At 41.5% G+C, this 12,664-nt stretch overlaps 1 pseudogene; it reads left to right on the top strand.

Annotated features, from left to right (window-relative positions):
• The first annotated feature begins 256 nt into the window (after positions 1-256).
• LOC119545147 overlaps positions 257-12,664 on the top strand; it is a 55,331-nt pseudogene continuing 42,923 nt past the window's right edge.

The raw sequence follows: 12,664 nt of genomic DNA, 5'->3' as shown, positions 1-12,664 counted from the left end.
CTCTCTTGCTCTAACCCAGCACTACAAAAAGTCTATAAAGCCACAGGAAGATGAGGGCACCACATTTAGCCATTGCTTCTGGAGTCCACCATCAAGCTGCCCCCACCATTGGGTACAACAGACAATGTGGCTGATTTGGTGACATACTGGTGCCATCTCTGCTGGCCCCACTCTGAATTACACTGGGATTCACAGTCTCTGTCAGTGACTACTTATGCCTCCTCCTTGGGGAGTCATATTACCATTGGGGGGCACCATGGACACTTCTGCCCAAGGTCAGCTCCCTTCCCATAGTGTCACAGCCATTCTCCCAGCTTCTGCAGGCATATTTGTTATCCTCAAGTTACTAATGTTCACTGGTGCTCAGCATCAGTGGAGGAAACATTTCTTTCCCCCTTCATTATTTTACATTTGGTTGGGGGTATTAGAAAAACAATGATGGCCAATCTTTGTTAAGCCAATATGGTAGGCACAACAATTACCCACCACCACCACCAAAAATGTTACCTTGCATGGCAAAGGGGACTCTGCAGATGTGATTCAGTGAAGGATCTTGAGATGGGGAGATTATCTTGAGTTATCCAAATGAGCCCAATGTTATCAGAAGGTGTGGAGCGAGGTGCTACACGGTGCATTGTGGGAACACAGACTCAGACACAACAGAAACTCTCAGGGAAGGCTGTGTAGACTGAGACTATCTGCAGGAGGGTACCCAGTGCTGGGACTCTCTCTCTCCTGATTTAGCCAACCCCACAGCCTCCTGTGCAGTCCCCTCTTTCACAAGCTCCTCGAGTCCAGGGCCCCACTCTTTTGGGATTCTCCACCCCTCTTTGTTTCTTCTTGTTGTCTTACAGACTATGTGCTGATGCGTCTTCTCTATGCTCTGTCCCTGTGGAATCTGGAGAGGATGTCTGTGAGCTCTGGCCACAGGGTGAAGACAGAAGGAGTGGCTGCCCAATTGCAGTCTGGTGTCCCCACCGGTAACCACTGTCGCTCATGTCCTGCATGTTAAGCTCATCAAGGGGAGCGTTAGTTGTTCACAGATTCAGCACTGTCCTGCTTCATATGAGAAGAGCTCCTTCTCTTAAAAGCAGAGTTGTGACTATGTAAATAAACTACCCTTCTGTCCTGGGGCTGAGTGTCCTTTGATGCTGTCCTGGGTCTGACAGAAGAGCCAACAGACCAGCTATGATGGATCTCCCTTTGGCATCCTGGAGAAGTGACGCTAACTTTGATTCCAAAGGAGAGGGGCACACGGGTGTGGGAAGGATGGTTTTTAGTTCATTGCAACCTACCTTTCCTCTGGCTTTTATTTCCAGCCTGGGCCAGGAGATGATCTGGGCTACACACCCTTTATGGGGGCACAGGGTAGGGGATGAATCCATGCCAGAGACTGGATGCCAACACCTGGAGCACCTGGAGCAACTTCTTACCCTCAGGCCTAAGCCTGGGAGAAGGAGTGAGTTCACTCTCACAGCTACTGGACTGGACCCCCAGAGTCACCCCCACTACTCCTAAGGTCCCCCTGATCCCAACCCCTTGCTTTGGACATGATTTTCTGACTTTATTCGGCATCTTCTCTCAAGCTTGACTTAGTCACCACAACCATGGTGGGAGTTGGTTCTAGTTCCCAACAGCAGCTGTGCTAAATTACCACCAACAACACACATTTACTCTCTTCCAGTTTTGGAGGCCAGAAGTCTGCAAGAAGTATCACTGGGCTAAAGTCAAGGTGTCTGCAGGGCTATGCTCTAGAGGAGAACCCCTTTCCTTGCCTCTTCCAGCCTCTGGGTGGCGTCCACTTTTCCTTACCTTCCTTGGCTCCTGGACCCCTCTTCCATCTTAGGAGCCAGGAGCATATCTCCTTCAGAACCCCCTCTGCTTCCATCGTTACCCCATCACCTACTTCCTGTTCGGTCCCACATCTCCCTCTGCCTTCCTCTTAGAAGGTCACCTGTAGTTGTATTTAGGGCCTACCTGGACAATCTGGGATAATCTTCTCACCTCAAGATGCTTAATTTAATCACATCTGCAAAAATCCTGTTTCCATGGCAAGCGACATTCACAAATTCCAGGGACTAGCACTTGAATATCTTTGGGGCCATCAGTCAGCTTATTTCAGAGACATCTCCCACTCCCTCTCAGGCCTGGGGAGGGGACTGGAGTCATGAGGGAGTTGGCTAATGCATGGAAAGTTTCAAATCTGGGTCTTTGATCCTCTGAAGCCCAGGCTTTTCCCATTCTTTCGTGTTGTCTTTCATGAAATAGTCGTGAACTTCTGGATCTAGGGTTACAGATTTGCCCAGGATCCCCAAGATGGAGATAGATTCCAGAGCTACAGAGCCATGTAGAAGCCAGAGCCTGCAGCAAGGGTGACAGGGACAGCTGCAATCCCTCCTCTCACTGCAGCCCTTTGCCAGTTCCCGCTATGCACATCACATCATTCCAAGCACTCTGGAGGCTGAAAAGGTGGAGGAGAGTACAGGCAGGTCAGCAGAGCATACAACTGGCATCAGTTATCCCAGTTATCCCAGGAGTATCATTTTCACAGAGAGCATGTTTATTGCATTATTAAAAAATACCTGTGTTGGGTAAATGCTAAGTCAAATAACCCTGCACCTCCAGCTCTGCCCTTTTTGTGTGTCATCACATGTAAATCCTACTTGCATTAATCTCACATGCATTTGGTGAACCACTTTCAGGTCTTCCCAGAGATGCATTTTCTCCTCATCTGTGTAAGTAAAGCAAACGCGAGCAGTGTCTACCTCACAATCACTTACAATTTCCAAATTGTAAAATACAAATGCATATGTATTTTAGGAATTTTTTTCCTGCTGCTTTTGGTGTACAAAATCAGTACAACCTGACTCATAAATGCTATTACCTAAGTCAACCTTCCAAGTGATGCAGGGAAGTGTTTTCAATAATATTCAATTTTTAATTTTTATTTTTTGCATCAGACAGGTGTACTTAGTTTTATAAGAGAAGCATTCCTAAAGAGTTGGCTGTACTGAATATTTTGTAAAGCAAATCTCATTTTAACATTGATTTCCATTATGTCAGAGAGGTTCTCCCAAATCTTTTGCTCTTAATGCTTAATTCTGATGACTACACAAACAAAGAAAGGGAAAGTATGAGTTTCTTAAGGGCCAGATGCTTACCTGGAAAGGATGCTCTAATGAACAGGGAGCTTCAAATTGTAGAACATTTCTGGGTCTCCTCTATGAAATGATCCAAGGTCAGTTCCAACTCAGACAACCTTCAGCTCCTCAGTTCTACCATGAATTTGATGGTGAGGCAAAAAAGGGGCATAAAAATGGACATGCCATGGGGAGAGACCCAAGCAAGGCAGATATTTGCTTCAGGAGAAGAGCAGGAGCTGGGCATGGTTGAGAGGGGCATGTGGGGCACCTGCCCCAGGGTCCAACTTTGTTAAATTAGAAAAGCAGGTGGACACAATGGAAATAAAACACTTGGAATTTGGTCAAAGCCTGGATGGATGTCAAATGCAGATTCTTGCCTCAGGCAACTCAAGTGTGTTTTTTGAGCCTATTACTCACTTGTAAAACAAGGGTAAAAATATTTGCCTAGAAGGTTGTTGTGAGGATTAGACATCATCTGGATGAGGGGTCAGCAAACCTTTTCAGTAAAGGGTCTGATGGTAAAACTTTAGGCTTTGCAAGTCCATTCAGTCACTGCCACAATTACTCAACCATTAGTGTGGAAGCAGCCATAGGACATATGTAAATGAGTGAGTGTGGCTGTGTTCCAATAAAACTTTATTAAAACAGGCAGCAGGCTGGATATGACCCAGGGGCCAGCATTGGCTGACCCTGTTCTAGAATGAGCCTAGTTCACAGCCTGGTCCGGGTGCCAGTTCTGGGCCAATTTGCCCTCAGCTCCATTCCTTGGCTTTCTGTCCACTTCTCTGGATCATGGGGAGGTGACAACTTCAAACCACACTTCCTGTCCTCCTTTGCCAGGTAGCTCTGGATAAGTTTGGCCAATGGGAGGTGCTGGTGGGCATTTGGGGAGGAGCTCACTGTTCAGGCAGCAGATCTGGCAGTGGCCAATGTCTGTGCCCCCTCCGTGGTTCCAGTTCCCACATGGCAGCCCCTCCCTCCATGGTCCCTGCTTCCAGCTCCTGCTGGGGGGAGCTGGCCTCTGGGCTCCAGAAGCACCATCTCTTTCCTTTCCTTCCACACACCTAGGGCTGGTGGGAGCTAATCTCTGGGGTGCCTCGCCTTCCCCTGTTGGCTTTCTAGCTCTTGCAACCCCTTTGTTCTCCATATTCTACTGCCTCTATTGAACTATCTGTCTTGAGCTAACTCAATTTCCTGACTGGACACCCCGGATAAAAGTGTTAGTTTTCCATAAATGGTGGATGTTCTTAAATTCATCTTAGTGTTATGGATATTTTTCATTTCATGAGGTAACATTTCTGCATAATAAATTCTGTAACTAGATTTGTCTACAGTTCCTATAAAGAGACGTGCAGAATCTTAGTCATTCCATCAACAAGCATATATTGAGCATTTACTGCATGCTATGCACTCTTCTAGGCCCTGGAGATACAACATTAAACCCAAGGGTGTGCTAATGAACTAGCTGATGACTTTTGCCATCACCCACTCCAACCCCTTCAGATTCTACACAAGATTTAAAAAAAAAAAAAGACACAAAAGATAATCATAACTAATGATTATTGGGAAGGTAATTTGTGCCAGGCTCTGGTCTAAGCACTTTGCATGGATTAATTTATTTAACTCTCATAACAGCCCAATGAGGCGGGTAGTAACAGAAGTCAAAATAACTCGTCCAGAAATATATATACCTAGGAAGTGGTAGAGCTGGGATTTGAACCCAAGCAGTCTGGCTGCACAGCTCAAAGTTCCTAAGCACACTAAGAAGTATACTGCTTCCCTCCCAAAATAGTGAATGATTTGCTCAAGGTCATGGTCATGACTAGAATCAGGTTCTCGAGTTCTAATTATATGTGCAAACTGGGAATTGGCAGTCTCTGCTATAATCACTAAGACAATAGCAATCCCCTAGAAGAAATAACAAAAAGTTATGATGTGTCACTTTATGGTTTTTAATAAACTCCATACAAGAAGACAGAAGTCAGTAATGATCCTGTCACACCAGCCATCAACAAGACACTTTGAAAAATATCCAACTGCTAGCAAACATTGGAAAATTCATAAAATCAGAATTTGGTAGGTAGGAGATCATCTAGTTAAGTGATTTTCAAACTTCCTTAAATCTTCTAACCCTTTCTTCAAACAAAAGCTTCTTGGGATCCTAGTATGTAAAAGAGTTCACAGACATAAGTACACCTGCCTTGGTTGGGTCAGATGAAAGATGCTAGAAGCCCCCTCTCCCTTCTTGGATCTCCACTTCCCAGCAGTCCTCCAAGCAAATTCCCAGGAGCACAGTTTGTAAACCATCAGTTCCAGTTAACCCCAGACCCTGTGAACCCCTGGCAGGTGGTGGGACTTGCCCAAAGTCATTCAGGGGTTGGTGCCAAGTCGAGATCAAACCCCAGGATCTGGCTCCACTGCCAAGGCTCTTTCCGACGTCACCTCTGTATATCCTTCTGACTTGGCTTTCTGGGAACTGTGAATTTCCTTGCAGCAGGCAACTGTGTGTGGGTTCTGAGCCCATCCACATAGCAGCAGCAGCAGAAGGCAGGGCTGCCTAGCAGGGGGAGAATAAATGGACCACAGCCTCTGCACACTTGATGAACTGCCCTAATTTCTGAGGGTCTGATCGTCTTCAGCTATGTGGCCCAGGCTGCATGAAGGTAATAAACAGAGAAAATAACTCCCTGATCTGCTTGGGGTAGCACTCAAAACCGACTCTGCAAGAAGCATTTCCCAAGATATCAAAAACCAGTGTTTCTAAGAACACTGCGAGTTGTTGATGCAAAATCTGTGTCCCCAGGCCTGCTGCTCACAGTTGTTTTGATGGCATAACAGCGGGGCTAAGACTGCATTCCAGCTCAGAATCAGAGGGGATCCACGGTCCCTCGGTGCTGCACCAGCTCACTGAGGCTTTCCTCTAAAATGACTGGCAACCTCCAGTGGTCACCAGTTAGACTCTTCATGGGGGTCCCAGATCTCAGTACAGAGAAAGGAAAGCCCCAGATGCTCCCAACTTTGAGACAGCCCCCTAGCCGCAGATGCCAACGACACAGAGAGACAAATACTTGATTACTGAGCAAGGGAGGGCTGGAAATAGGATGCAGGCTGGTAGATAGGGTCACTCAAACCCCTCAGGGGATTTGTTATCTGAGGATGCACATTCCCAGTTCAATGCCCAGAGCAAGGTCAGTGAAGGTCATTCATCATAAACCCAAGGTGGGGTTCTCAGCTCCAAAATCACCAGGCAGGTTTCACATCTGCTAGATACACACTCCTCTTTCTTCAAATTTCCTCTGCTCTAAAATAAATTATATTATCTAAATTTACTCTCTGCAGATGCTAAAATGAAGCACATTTTTCCTCTCAGTATTCCTTCTCTCTGAATGATTTAATTTCTTTGCAATTAAAGGCTAGTTGAAAACTCAGACGTCTTTCTTGAATTACCATCAGACCAAGTCTTATAAAGACATAAGGGACTGACAGTTTTCCGTTTATGGATTAGGCACTCTACTTTTCTGGCTTTTAACAGCTTTTCAATCTAACTTGTCATTCCAACGTTCTTCCCATTCCAAGATGACAGGCAAATTGGATGTAGACTGGGCACTTACAGCTGCCCTTCCAGAAACCCTGAGTACCTAATGGTCTGTGAGGTTATTGGCTTGTTTTTTCTAGTAAATCCTTTATGAAATTCCAGTAAATTGGTTAAGTTCATGTCTTAGAGAGAAAAACAAGTCAATGTCCTTGATCGTTGTCTCTCTTTTAGGGCAACCTTCTGTGGGATTGGGCAGCATCAAATTTGGCCAAGGGTCCAAGAACATTTGTCTTCTTCTGATAACTCAAATGGTCTCACTTTTTTTTTTTTTTTTGAAATTTGATTCTTTTCAGAACTCTTTAAACATGTGTTTTTAAACATTTTACAGAAGAAAAGAAAAATAAAAACAAAAAACAAAAAACATTCTTCTTCTCTACCTTCTGGGGCAGAAGTAAGACTTAATGTACTAGACAGCAGACTGGCTTCCACTTTAACCCCTGCCTGGCTCCTGCCCCAGGGCCTTCTTATCCTCCTAGTTCCACAGAATTTTTTCTGTAGTCAAGAGCTTGGCTTATGTATTTACTTTCAAATGACCAACTGTTTTCGTTTCCTGGCTACTGAAGCAAATACCATGCAATGGGTTCACCTAAACAATGGGAATGTACTGCCTCATGGTTTTGAGATTAGAGAAGTCCAAAATCAAGGCATCATCAAAGCAATGCTTTCTCCAGAAGACTGTGGTGTCAGTACTGGTGCCTGTTGACCCTTGGCCCTTGGCTCCTCTGTGACATGGCAAAGCACACGGTGACCTCTCCTAGCATCTCAGGTCTGTTGACTTCCAGCTTCTGGCTGTTTCCCTGTGGCTTTCTCTCTGTGTGTGATGTTCCCTATCTCTCTGTAACCTTCCCTGTGACCATCCTGATTTAGCTGGGCCACACCTTAAATGAAGTAACCTAATCAGAAGGTCCTATTTATGAGTTCACAACCACAAGAATGAAGCAAGTTTAAGAACATGCTTTTCTAGGGTACATAGCTCCAAACCACCACTCCAACTAATTTTTAAAAATTTTTTTTTTATTTTAAAAGTTGTAGGTTTACAGAAATAATCATGCAGATAATACAGAGTTCCCACAAATCACCCCACCTCACATACACAGTTTTCGCTATCATTAACATTTGCATTAGTTTGGTAATGTTGTTAAAAATGATGGACAATACTATTATAATTAAACTATGAATTAGAGTCCATAGTCTACATTAGGGTTCACTCTTTGTGTTGTACAGTTCAACAGTTTTTCTTTAGTAAAGTTTTTATTCTAGAAACACATCTAAAATTTCCTCTTGAACCACATTCAAATGCATAATTCAGTGCTGTTAATTATGTTCACAAAGTCATGGTGCTACCATCACCAGCTTCCATGACCAAAACCTTTCCATGACCTCAAATAGAATCTCTGTACCTATTAAGAATTAACTCCCCATTCCCTACCCCTATCCCAGTCCCTGGTCACCTGTATTCCAGTTTCTGACTCCATGAATTTGCTTTTTCTAACTATTTCTTATCAGTGAGATCATACAATACTTGTCATTTTGTGTCTGGCTTATATCCTCAACATGATGTCTTCAAGGTTCATCTATGCTGGTGCATGTATCAGAACCTCATTCCTTTTTATGGCTGAATAATATTCCACTGAATGTATATACCATATTACTTATCCATTCATCAGTTGATGGACACCTGGGTTGCTTCCATCTTTTGGCAATTGTGAATAATGCTACTAGGAACATCATTGTGAAAATATCTGTACAAGTTCCTTCTTTCAATTCTTCTGGGCTTATATATGCAAGTGGAATTGCATATATAAGCAATCAGTAATACTATACTTAGAAAAATTCCCCTCTCAGCGCTGCCTTTGCTGCATCCCATAGGTTTTGGTATGTTGTGTTTTCATTTTTATACACCTCAAGATATTTCCAATTTCCCTTGTGATTTCTTCTTTGGTACATTGATTGCTTAAGTGTGTGTTGTTAATTTCCATATATTTTGAATTTTCCAGTTCTCCCTCTGTGGTTGATTTCTAGTTTCATTCCATTGTGGTTGGAAAAGATATACTGCATGATTTCAATATTTTTGAATTTATTGAGACTTGTTTTGTGACCTGACATGATCTATCCTAGTGAATGACCCATGTGCAGTAGGAAAAAGTGTGTATTAGGCTGTTTGGAGCAAAGCTAGGTCTAGTTGTTTTATAGTATTGTCCAAGTCTTCTATTTCCTTATTAATCTTCCTTTAGATGTTCTATACATTATTGAAAGTGGTGTATGGTAGTCTCCTATTATTAATGTAGAACCATCTATTTCTCCCTTCTAATCTGTCACTCTTTGCTCATATATTTTGGGGTGCTATTATTAGATGTATTTATATTTATAATTGTTATGTCTTCTTGGATATAACAATTATAAATTGACCCCTTAATCAGGATATAGTTGATTGACCCCTTATTAGTATATAATAACTGTCTGTACCTTGAAATATTTTTTGACTTAATGTCTATTTTATCTGATATTAGTATAGCTACCCCAGCTGTCTTTTGGTTACTATGTGCATGGTATATTTTTTCCATCTTTTTGCTTTCAACCTACCAGTGTCTATAAATTTATGTTGAGTTTCTTGTAGACAGCATATAGTTCGGTTACACTATTTTATCCATTCTTTCCAATCTCTGCCTTTTAACTAGAGAGTTTGATCCATCTACATTTAAAGTAACTACTGAAAATGCAGGACTTTCTTCTGTCATTTTGCTATTTGATCTTTGTAAGTATTATAACTTTTTTGTCCTTCAATTCTTCTAATACCTACTTTCAGAGTTATTTGATTTTTTGCAGTGTACCATTTTCAGTCCCTTCTCATTTCCCTCTGCATATAATTTGCAGATTTTTTTTCATGGTTACTATGGGGCTTTAATTTAACATCCTAAATCTATAATAATCACATTTGATTTGATACCAACTTATCTTCAATAGCATTCACATACACTGTTCCTATGACCCTCCATCCCCCCACATTTTTGTTGTACCTGTTACAAATTATATCTTTATAATTTTATGTCCAGAACCATAGATTTCTCATTACTTTTTATGCATTTGCATTTTAGATCCTGTGAGAAGTAAAAAGTGGAGTTACATACCAAAAACACAATACAAGATTACTGGCATTTATTATAACCCATATGGATACCTTTACCAGAGATCTTTATTTTTTTATGCCTCTCCAACACACTGTCTAATGTCCTTTCCTTTGAGTCCAAGGAACTCTTTTTAGTATTGCTTGTAGGGCAGTACTAGTGGTGATAAACTCCCTTAGCTTTTGTTTATCTGGAAATGTCTTAATCTCTCTGTCATTTTTGAAAGACAGTCTCACCAGACATAAAATTCTTGATTGGCAATTTTTCTCCTTCAGCACTTTAAGTATTGTGTCCCACTGCCTTCTTGCTTCCATTGTTTCTGATCTGAAATTGGCACTTATTCTTACCAGGGCTCCCTTGTGCATAATACCTTGCTTTTCTGTTGCAGCTTTCAGAACTCTCGCCTTGTCTTTGGCATTCAGTAGTTTGACTACAAAGTGTCTGGGCATGGGTCCCTTTGAATTTATCCTGTTTTGGATTTGTTTGGCTCTTGAATGTGCATATTCATGTCTTTTGTTAAATTTGGGGAGTTTTCTGCCCTTATTTCTTTGTATAATCCTTCTGCCCTTTCTTTCTCCTTCTGGAACTCCCTTAATGCATATACTGATGTGTTTGTTGCTTGTTGGTGTCCCATAGGCCTCTTAGGCTCTGTTCTTTTTTTTTTTTTTTTTTTTTTTAATTTTTTTTCTCTCTGCCTCTCAATTGCCTTGTCTTTGAATTTACTGATTCTTTCTTCTTAATCTTAATGATTAAGTCTTTCTTCTGTGACCGCCAATCTGCCACTGAAACCCTCTCTGTAATTTTTCATTTCAGTTACTATGGTCTTCAACTCCAATATTTGTGTTTGGCTCCTTTTTAGAATTGTATCTCTTTGTTGAGATTCTCATATTGCTCACTCATTGTCCTCCTGATATTTTTTAGTTTTTTCTCCATGTTTACCTTTATCTCCTTGAACATGTTGAAGGTCATTTTTTTTTAAGTCTTTGTCCAGCATGTCCAAATTCTGGCCTTCTTCATTCATGGTTTCTGGATTTTTATCTTATTCCTTTGGATTAGCCAGCACTCCCTGTTTCTTTGTTAGTCTTTCATTGTTCAGTGTACATTTTAATATTTTAAAGTGTTAAATCTGGGATTTAGTCATTTCCTTAGGTTTGTATCCAACTAGTGATGTGACAGCTTTTCTTGGGTGCCAGGAACTAACAATAACAAACTACTACCAAAAAAAAAAAAAAAAAAACACCTTTCATAATCTGTGCAAAATGGCTGAGCTTGGGCTGATAGTGTCCTCAGGGTTTAGCCCTCTTATCAAGATGGTCAGCCTGGGGCAAGTGATAAGTGCAGGTTCTGCTCAATCTTTTCTGAGCCTGTGCCTTGTCCTGGGCTTGTACTTGCTCGTGATCTCAGGAATTCCCCTGCTTACAGGAATTCAAATGCCCTCTCTACTCCCAATGAAATAGATGTTCTCCCCTTTCTGGGTACTTTATTGTATAACTTAAAGCAGTTAATTCTTTGTCACAGATTACTTTAACTTAATTGTTTCTTACACTGCTTTGGCTGTTTGCAAGCTGTTTCTTTCTACAGGAAAGTTCCAGGACAGCAAACCCCAGATGAGTTTCCTGGTTCATTCTTTCAGGCTTTAACCCGTAGATTGGCACCAATATACAGTGTGTGCATAGGGGTTACTCTGCTCCCTCCAGAACAGGGCTGGGAACCCACAGTGGCAGCACAGGCCAGCTCCACACTGCACCAAGGAGGAAGTAAATGGCAGGCCAGTAAGGGTTCCATGAGTTTCCCTACTATTTTCAAAGCTGTTTTCTTTATTTGGTACTTGCCCTGCTACTGCAACCCTTTAACTGCTTTCTGGAGTTTTGAGGGAAATGATCTGCCAGTTTTTGCAAGTTGTTCAAAGAGTCTGCAGGGGAATGGCTCCCAGGAGCATCTTATGCTGCCACCTTGGTCTAGTTTCTCACAGTCTTAATGATTAAGACCCTCATTCAACAGCACTGACTGAGGCCCCCAGAGTGGCAGCCCCTCCTGTGCTATCTGAGATGCATTCATGTTCATCATTAAGTTTCAGGCTCCTCCCTTTTTAAAAAGGTGGTCATGTCTAACTAGCAGGCTTTGTGTAGATTTTAATCCCCCTCTCCTTTTACTTGTATTTCTAAGTCTATCACATATTTCCCATGGCATTTTTAAGAATAAAGAGGACAACTATCCTTATTTTTGTGATAATCATTCCCTCATGTTTTGTTCTGGTTTTAATCCCTATTTATGTAGCTTTAAGCAATAAATTTCTTAGTTTTGCCTGTTTTGAAACTTCATATAAATGGAAACATGCATATTTAATTTTTTTTTTTTTTTTTGCAGACAGGAATTGTCTAGAACATGTTGTCCAATTCAGTAGTCACCAACCACTTGTGACTGTTGAGCACTTGAAATGTGGCTAGTCAAAATTGAGATGAACTGGAAGTGTAAAATGCACGATTTTGAAGACACACTTTAGTATGAAAAAAGCAATGCAAAATAGCTCATTAATACTTTTATATTGATTACATGTTGAAAGGATAATATTTTGGATATATTGTTTTAAATAAAATATATTATTAAAACTCCTTTACCTGTTTCTTTTTTCCCAATGTGGCTGTCAGAATATTTAAAATTATATATGTGGCTTGCATTATATTTCTGTTGGATGGTGCTGGTTTAAAAAGCTTTCTGAATTCCTTACATTCAAAATTCCCATAAAAATACTATTTTTAACTCTGTTTGATGGTTGTTTTCTGTCCATTCCAGGTCAATAA

Source organism: Choloepus didactylus, chromosome 10 (genome assembly GCF_015220235.1).
Source record: "Choloepus didactylus isolate mChoDid1 chromosome 10, mChoDid1.pri, whole genome shotgun sequence".
Lineage (NCBI taxonomy): Eukaryota > Metazoa > Chordata > Mammalia > Pilosa > Megalonychidae > Choloepus > Choloepus didactylus.
Note: the sequence above shows the minus strand (reverse complement) of the source record. Positions and strands in the feature narration are given on the sequence as shown.